The following is a 10,056-nucleotide window of genomic DNA, read 5'->3' on the forward strand; positions in this document are numbered from 1 at the left end:
CATATCTATCTATCTATCTATCTATCTATATGTATATATATATATATATATATATATATATATATCAGGTTTTTGTCCTTAAAACGCTCTTGTGTGTGGAACTAATGGAGGCTTGAGTAATTGATATGTAGTTATGAGAGAGAGAGAGAGAGAGAGAGAGAGAAAGAGAGAGAGAGAGAGAGAGAGAGAGCGATACAACGAATAAATAAGTAAATACTGATACTTATTCACCAGCTTTTCTGACTCATCGCTGCAATCTCTCATGCTCTCTTGCGCTCTCTCTTTCTCTCTCTCCAATAACTGCATATATAATGTCTCAAGCCTCCGCTTCGCCTCGTGGACACATTACCACCTCGGGTGCGCATTATTTTTCTAACAATTAAACGGCCCGTCGTCAATTATTGCTTACTTGGTGGTGGACGGTAGGCTAACTCTTCCTTTATTTCAGTTGACTTGGCGAAGTGATATGGAACTGTAATGCGGTCAATACCTGACTGGGACTGTTTTAGCTGTGTATTTTACTGAAAAATAATTGCACACCTCAGAACAAGAATCAGAATTGTGAACTCAACAGCGCTGTGGTATAAATATACTCAGAAAAAAAGAAACGCCCCTACAGATCTTTAGTAGAAAGGGTTTAAACAATGTTTTTCATGCTTGTTCAATGAACCATAGACAATTATTGCACATGCACCTGTGGAACAGTTTACAGGCGGTAGGCAAATAAGGTCACAGTTACAATAAAGTAGGACACTAAAGAGACCTTTCTACTGACTCTGAAAAACACCAGAAGAAAGATGCCTAGGGTTCCTGCTCACCTGCATGAACATGCCATAGACCTGCTGCAGGCCGGCACGAGGACTGCAGATGTGGCCAGAGCAATAAACTACATTAACGTCTGTAATGTAAGACGCATAAGACAGTGCTACAGGGAGACAGGAAGGACAGCTGATCGTCCTTGAGGTTGCAAACCACATGTAACCATGTGTGCCTCTCAGACGTGATCGAGAACTTGCAAATGCCTCGGTGGAAGAGAAGGGTAACATCTCACAGCAAGAACTGACAAATCTGGTGCACTGTAGTACTTAAAGCAGCTGGAGGCCACCAGTTACTGACTGTGACTTTTAATATTGACCCCCCCCCCCCCCCCCATTGTTCAAGGACTCATTATTCTATTTCTGTTCGTCAAATGTCTGTGAAACTTCTTCAGTTTATATCTCAGTTGTTGAATGTTTTTATGTTAATACAAATAGTTACACATGTTAAGAAATTTGCTGGAAATAGAAGCAGTCGAATGTGAGAGGACGTTTCATTTTGTGCTGAGTTTATATATAAAGCTCAGGCTCAGGGCCCGGTTGCATGAAAACCTTAAAGTGGTTTGACTTAAGGATACTCCTAACGGGAAACAAATCCCTGAGGCAAGGGATTTCTTTAAGAGCATTGCAACCAAACGTCTTAACTGTCACCCTTACCTAAGTGTTCATACGAAGCATTTTGCAACAGTTTCTGGCAACGCACGGCAGTACGGACGCGGTTGCTATAGTTATGAAATCTCCCACGATAAACAGAACATAACGGACCATAAAACAAGTTTAACCTATCCTACTACAACTGCAATACAATATTTCAGTTTCAAACAAGAAACATAAACCAAACTGGACCGAAGATGACAAAGCCATTCTTTTAGCCCTCCAAAGCCGCTTTAACCCGTCAGTCACTCATGCGCACAAGACCAAAGACTAGCATGAGATAACGGAAAAAATGAATTCAAGAAATCTTGCCGTCAAGCGCACGGTAGAAGAAGTATTGAAAAAAAAAATATGAAGATGTACTTGTGAGTTCCAGAAAAGAAATAAATAACCTAGGGTTAGCAAGGTTATCCATCCTCCTCGTTCCTGGAAGGGAATTTCACGTAGCGACACAGGGCTAAGGCCACCCGATGGACAGCTCTGCAGACAGTGGATTTGTATACTTTGAAGATGACAGACTGAAAAGTGCCACAGGCAAAAAAAAAAAAAAAAAAAAAACCTTAAAGAAATTAGAAGCACTGCTGGGAGTGCATGGGTCCGCCGGGTTTTAGTGCTCAATATCAGGCTGAAGTATTTCTGTGAGACGAAGAATTGACTGACGGTCAAACCGATATTCTCTTAATAATTGCGCATCATTCATAGTCTCCAAGGGGTTACTTCGATCACTAAAAATGCTCCTCGGTACTTCCTCCACTTCAATTAAGACGAAATCAGCCATCGCGTTTGAGCTCAGAAGACGATTCTTTTAGAGTGAAATGGTTACTAAGGACTTTACGTAACGGACAACACATAACGGAACTTAAAGGAACACTTAAGCAGTTAAGGGGAGACATTTAATGACGGGTTTAAAGTAACTTAAGTGGATCCTCAGGGTTTTTCTTGCAACCCATGTTTCCTTAACGTTATAATTTAGGGTTTTCTTAACTTAAGGGCTTTGTTGCACCCGGGGCACAAGTTAGATATATTTGACAGTTGGTTGTTGTAGTTTTTATTTTTTTTACTTTCACTTTCAACCTGATCATATTCTTTGTACTGTATATAGTCCCGTAAGCACAATTTCTCAGTACTTTGTCCACCCCTGGTTGCCAGACAGTGTACAGTGTCAATATCAGTTCTGGTATTGTGTTTCTAATCTCTGTGTTACTTGGTCATGGACTGAGTAGTACCAGTGGGTATCACCTGTCTCTATTGTGTGTATCTAATACATACACACACCTTTACCTGCACTTTCCGCTGTCAGTTTGATTCACGTTTTGATTTTATGCTTTAGGCCTGAGGGAGTAGTGATGCTTTACATAGCTGAAGTGGAGCAGACATGTACTTCAAAGAACTGCTCCTTTAATAAACTCACACACTCTTTCTCATTCACCCTTTCCCACACACACACACACACGATTATTCACATGAAGATAAAGACACCATTAGACCATTAGAGATCACAGTAAATCACAGTATCAGTTTAGAGCTCTTTTAAAGCTGGCTTTTAAGTCTATAAAGACTCTGTTTCTTTTTTTATTATTATCTGTTCTGCGTGCACATGTGTGAAGAAAGAGAAACACACAGTTCAGGTGCAGCTCAGGTATATAATTTGTATTTGATTAATACCTGTGGTTTCAAGTCGGTCTGGAAAACAAGATTTGAGGTAAAAGCTCACGCGAATCTAATACAGCTGTTCATAACCTATCGAGACTGTTGGCACGTGTGAAATATGACTGATTTGTAGTCATCAGAGTGATTGTGTTGGTCCGACTGATCAGGTATATACAGGAAGATATAGACGGATGACAAATTAAAAGAAAAATACATAAAGTGTCTTAGTAAGGTGTTGGGCCATGATGAGCCGACAGAATGCACCTTGGCACAGAGTCTACGTGTCTCTGGAGCTTTACTGGAGCTATGAACACCACTTATCTAACACATGTTCCTTCAATCTGTGTTTTGATGATGATGTTGGAGAGCGCTGTGTAATACATCGCGCCAAAATCTCCCATAGGTGTTCAGCTGGACTGTAAAGAACACGACATACGATTTACATCATTTTCAGAGCTCTGTTTGGTCAGCCCTCGTGCCTTGTAGATGGGGCGGAGTCATCCTGCAAGAGACCACTCCCATCAGGATAGAAATCTTTCATCACAGGATAAAAAACTGTGTATTGATTTTGTAGTGACTGAGCAAAACCATGCCGGCCAAATGTCTGCAAAAAAAAAAAACAGCCGCTTGTTTTTCCTTTAATTTGTCATTTCACTTCATGATCATACGTTTTTCCTGTTTTTCATGGTTATGTGAATAATATGTAGAAAAAAAAAGCATGTAACATTTGTGCATTTTACCTTCACGTGCCCATCTGAACATGTGATTATACATGTGAAAAATGAACCCACATACCCTGTATGTGGAAAAACATCACGTGAAAGTTAAAGAATCATGCAAAAATGACATGAACATAACGGAATTAATTAAAAGTCATGTGTAAATGAATGAATCGTGTAAAAATCACGTGGAAATAAATTAATCAGGTGTAAAAATCACATGGAAATAACTGAACCATGTCAAAATCACATGAAAATGAATGAATCGTGTAAAAAATCCTGTGTAAATACAGGAATATCATGTTAAAAAAATCACATGAAAATGAGACTAATGTGTAAAACCAGGTGAAAATAACTGAATCATGCAAAAATCAGATGAAAATAAATGAATCGTAAAAATCACGTGAAAGTAAATGAATCGTGTGTAAAAAAAAAACCCATGAAAATAAATGAATCGTGTAAAAATCATGTGAAAATAAATGAATCATGCAAAAATCATGTGAAAATAAATGAATCGTAAAAATCGCACGAAAGTAAATGAATCGAGTAAAAATCACGTGAAAGTAAATAAATCGAGTAAAAATCACGTAAACATAACTGAAATGTAAAAATCACGTGAGAATAAATGAATTATGTAAAAAATGTGAAACTAAATGGATCATGGGACAAAAAATCATGCATTACACGGTTCAGGTATTTTTATATGGTTTTTACACAATTAGTTTATTCTCATGTGATTTTTAAATGATTCATTCAGTTTCACATGATTTTTAAATGATTCATCCATTTTCATGTTTTGTTTGTTTTTTTTTTTTTTACATAATACAGTTATGTTCACGTCATTTTAAAATGATTCCTTTTTTTTTTTTCCACATATAAGGTATGTGGATTTTTGACATATAATCACATAGTATTATCACATTTTGTTTTTCAAATTATTTCCCACTACAAGGACTCTTCCACCTAAATGTAACATTTAAAAAAAGATTAACAAATTTTTAAAAATTTGTTTAAAAAACAAAAAACTATTTGGGACAACTGGACTGAACAGAAAAACTTTCTGGCACATTTAATTTTAAGACTGTACATAACCCACATTCTTTTCTGAAGTGATGTAGAGAATAGCAAGCAGCTTAGGAGAGAATGTGAGGTTCATTCAGACACTATGGTCTTACTGGTTATTAAAATTTCTGAGCGTTTTCATGATACAACTCGCTCGTTAGTGTTCCTACAGATCCGAGTACTTCAGGTGTAGATGAATGCACATGTGCATTCCTGAGAGCTGCAACCACAACGCTGTCCACTCCTCCTGTCTAGCTCTCCAGTGATTTATGCTTGATTGACAGATTCCGGAAAGGACGTGACAGGAAGTCCCACCCCTTCGACCCCTGGGCCATTTCCCCTGCACCTGGCCTTGACACCTAGGGTACGTCAGATCAAACAAAGATGAACAGAAAGTGGAATTTCAGTTATCTCAAATCTGGAATTATTTATTCAATAAATCAAGAGAATAGGAAGAAAACGTCACGGTAATGTAACTGTGTGATGAAAACACTGTGTGAAACTGTCATAACAATCATCTAGCAAGTGTCAAAAAAATCACAATGTCAGTGTCAATGTCACAATGTCCTTACTGGTCTACTGTCAAAGTTGGAAATAAAACTATTTCAGATTGTCTAGTCATCACAATTCAGTAATACTGAATTCATGACAAGAATTCATGTCTCACGTGTGAAATTTACATGAGATGTTTCACATCTTCTGTTTAACAGTTTTCACATGTAGTGTATTTTTCATACGTTAGAATCATGTGAAAATGAACGAATCGTAAAAAATTGTGTAAAACTCACGTGAAAATTAATGAATTATGTTAAAATCACATGAAAATATATGAATCGTACAAAAATCACGTGAAAAGAACTGAATCACGTAAAAAATCACGTGAAAATTTATTCATCGTAAAAATCAGAAGAAAATAAACGTATCATTAAAAAAATCAAGTGAAAATGAATGAATTGTTTTAAAAAAAAATCACGTGAAAAGGAACGAATCATGTAAAAATCCTGTGAAAAAGAAAGAATCATAAAAATCCCATGAAAATGAACAAATCATGTAAAAATCATTTGGAAAATAAATGAATTGTGTAAAACTCACGTGGAAATGAATGAATTAGATTTTAAAAATTACATGAAAATTAATTAATCGTAAAAATCACATGAAAATAATTAATTGTATAAAAAATCACGTGAAAATGAAGGAATCGTGTAAAAATCACGTGAAAATGAATGAATCGTGTAAAAATCATGTGAAAAGGAAAGAATCATAAAAATCCCATGAAAACGAATGAATCAGGTAAAAATCATTTGGAAAATAAATGAATTGTGTAAAACTGAATGAAAATGAATGATTTAGGTAAAAATCACGTGAAAATTAACGAATCATGTAAAAATCACATGGAAATAATTTATTGTATAAAAATCACGTGCAAATTAACGAATCATGTAAAAATCATGTGCAAATGAAGGAATCATGTAAAAATCACGTGAAAATGAACGAATTATGTACAAAATCAAGTGAAAATGAATGAATTTTGTACAAAATCACATGAAAATGAACGAATCATGTAAAAATCATGTGGAAAATAAATGAATCATAAAATCATTTTTAAAAAAAAGGTTTGCTCTAAAGTAGGGGTTTGTTTTTGTTTTTGTTTTTTCTTCCACTGACCTCTTCAGCAATAAAGCCTTCATATATTTACCTTTTTACTCAAACTTGGCACCACAGAGCTTTTTATTCTCGTCCTATATCTGATCCTAATAAAATTAACCAACACCTTCTGACCAATCAAAATCGAGAATTCAACAGCTCCATGTTATAGTCATGCTGTAACTTAAAATGTTGTTTAAATATTATTCCTTCATTAGTCTTTATTAGTTATACCAGTACTGGCATTATGACGACGTTTATACGAGTCTTGAATGAATTCATTACAGCGTTTCATTGCTGCTTTACAAGGCATTAGAGTTTATACACATGCTTACAATGCATTCGTGCCAAATGATAACGAATTATAATAGGAGTTAAAAACTATGCTAAATATGGGCTTCATTTTGACATCGGTACAACGTTGTACTGAAGGTCTGGAGGCCATGTTGAAGGTCGTAAAAAGTTCTGCAGAAGGCAACTGGTGTCACCGTGTGTACGTTCAGAGCGAGGCACACACTCACCAGCAGCTGCAAGCTATTTTCTTCTTTCCCAGAGCATATTTTGAGGGGCCAACGGTGCGGCGGCACACACACACACACACACACACACACATACACATTGAAGTTACATAACACACAGACTGGGTAACTGAAAGAGTATGTGCAAGCTATAGTAAAATGAAGATTTTTGAACAAATTTTCAATATCGTCCTGTATAGACATTCTAATATTTATATTACCTACTTGTCTACATAAAGTTCCACTTTAAACTTGTAGGACTATAGGAGGTGAATGTGTGTGTGGTCTCCTGAGTGTAAATGTGTGGATTAGTGCGAATTGCAGGTTCCTAACACCCACACTGCTGCTTTGGGCTTAATTACAGAGCACGGTGTATAAGGCTGTAACCGGGCAGCGTCTCCCATGATGGAGCCGAGCCGGGTCACCATACCCGTCAAAAGATTCGTACCGTCATCAGTCTCTTTATGTCTTCTTTAATTATTCAGAATAGTTTCGAAGGCATGGGTGGCAAACGATAGAAAAGTGCCTCATCTGTGGGAAAAGGGAGTCCTCTAGAGGCAGCAGGAGGAACTATACCTTGTAATAACACCATAATAAAGCAGTACTGGAAAGTTCAACACAATTTGGTTATTTCTGTGAACCTGGTGAGTTGGATCAGGTAACTCTGAGACAAGAACTATGATGGAGTTGGGCTTTAGAACCTACACTTGTTTCAATCAAGCAAACCCTTTTTTTTTTTTATAGCTGTTTGTCCGTGTGGAATAAATATTTAAACAGAGGGTTTACCTTTCAGAGAAGATTCCACTGAAGCTGAGAACTATTAAAAAGACCCTTGGAGAGTTTTTAAAGACTGTAACCTGTTTATTATGATCTTTCTATAGCTACTTCTCCACTCTTTCATTACTTGATATGTAATTGCTGACAGGATTTTGAACATCTGACACTGAATGATCTCCGCGGATGTATTGATCACCGCTCCGGGGTTTCCATGTTGACCCTTGAGCTCAGGTGGTGTTTCAGATGTTCTCCCAGTGTCCACGTGGATTTCTTCCGGGTTCTCTGGTTTCCTGCCACCTTAGAAAAACTTGCCTGTAGGTGGATTTGCATCTCTGAATTGCCCTTAGGTGTGAATGAGTGTGTGAATGTGTGTGTAATGTCCTGCGATGGGATTGGCATCTCATCAAGGGCATATTCCCACCTCGGGCCCAGTGTTCCTGGGATCCACCATTACTCATACTAAAGATAAAACTGGATAAAAATGGCCTGGAACCATAACCGTGGGCCAGTCGCCCTGGTTTCATGGTGATAGTCAGGAAGCTCTTTGAGAACCAGCACATGGTTGCCTTCTACCTTTTTTCCTCAGGGCTTTTGCTTTTTGAAATGATCAGCTCAAGTGAGCGTGAAAGGCAGAACATTTAAGCCTTTTGCAAGTAGGATTACCCTCTGATACTTTCCTACACATCTACAAGTGCTTTGCTGTTTGAAAAGGGGCAGGTTACTCTGGTACAGATTATCCAAGCATTAAACAGCTCCTGAATTATGTAATAAATGTTCCTTTTGCATATAGATTTTCTCAGACGCGTGTCTCCAAAGCTTTCATGCATGAAGGCAAACCAAATGGTGAGACAAGTGCCACAAGGATCCTCCACTTGGCAGGAAACAAGCGTGAGACAGCTGTGTGAAAGACTGAGACAATTCTGCTTTAAAAGTTCCAATATTGTACAATTAGTCGGCCACAAATCAGTCAGTCCAAAGGGGAAACAATATATTTTACTCTAAACAGTCACTGTACCGACCAGGTCCAGAGCTTCACATAATGTTCACATCAAACATCGGAAAGGGTGAAAAATTTGATCTTAATGACTTTTTAATCATGGCATGGTTGTTGGCAACAGACATTTGAGAATTGTTGATCTCCTGGGCCCAGTTACTCAGAAGCAATCTGATCTGATTTCGGCTATCGGATTGGATCAAATCTTGAAATTTGATTTTTCAAAAGAAAAAAAAAAGGATTCTGAGATCAGATTAGATCATGTAATCCGATCTTGCTTTTGATCTGGATCAAACCTTCTGTATGTGTTGTTCAAAACTTTTTAGGAGGATTGGGATACCTGTGATCCAAAAAAAAAAAATCAGGATTATGCTGATTCAGGGAGGATTTCAGAAACAAAATGGAATAAAACTTTAAAGCTGGTCAAATAATACAGCGTTTTTTATCATGTAGAATATACATTCATTTATATTTTGCACTTGATTTGTTTAACCGTTGTGTGATAAAGTAGATAAAGTATACATAAGGCTACCAATTAATTCTTTCAGTACAGTAAAAGTAAAAAAGAAAAAAATATTTTGTCCCCATAAATTCTCCCAGAATCAGCTGTCATTTCTGTGTTGATTTTGATGTACGTTTGGGATCATTGTCCTGCTGGAAGATCCTACCACGGACCATTTTAAGCTTTCTGGCAGAGGTAGTCAGGTTTCCATTTAATATCTGTTGATATTTGAGAGACCAAGATGTCATGTATCCTAACAAAATGTCCAGGTCATAGAGACTTTCTGACCCTAATACACAACTAACTGCAATTCACCAGATCTGATCCTTGGAGATTTTGTGGTCACTCGAACCGTCCTCTTCACAGTGCACTGAGACGATACAGACACGTCCAATTCCAGGTTGGTTCATAACATTTCCAGTTGACTGGAACTTCTTAATTATTGCCCTGATTGTGAAAATGGGTGACTACAGTGTCTTGCCCAAGGACACTTCGGCATGTGGAGTCACGTGGGCCGGGAATCGAACCGCCAACCATACGATTAGTTGACAATATTCCTTGGTCTAACCCATTGTTATAAATAACTAAGAATAAGGGAATATGGCTTATGTGTTACCTCGTATTTATACCCCTGTGAAACAGGAAGTCATGGCTCAATAATTTCCTGTTTCTAGTCACCCAGGTGTACTAAAAAATTGTAAAATATCAATGGGAATATGCT

The sequence above is a fragment of the Ictalurus furcatus genome, chromosome 2 (genome assembly GCF_023375685.1).
Source record: "Ictalurus furcatus strain D&B chromosome 2, Billie_1.0, whole genome shotgun sequence".
NCBI lineage: Eukaryota > Metazoa > Chordata > Actinopteri > Siluriformes > Ictaluridae > Ictalurus > Ictalurus furcatus.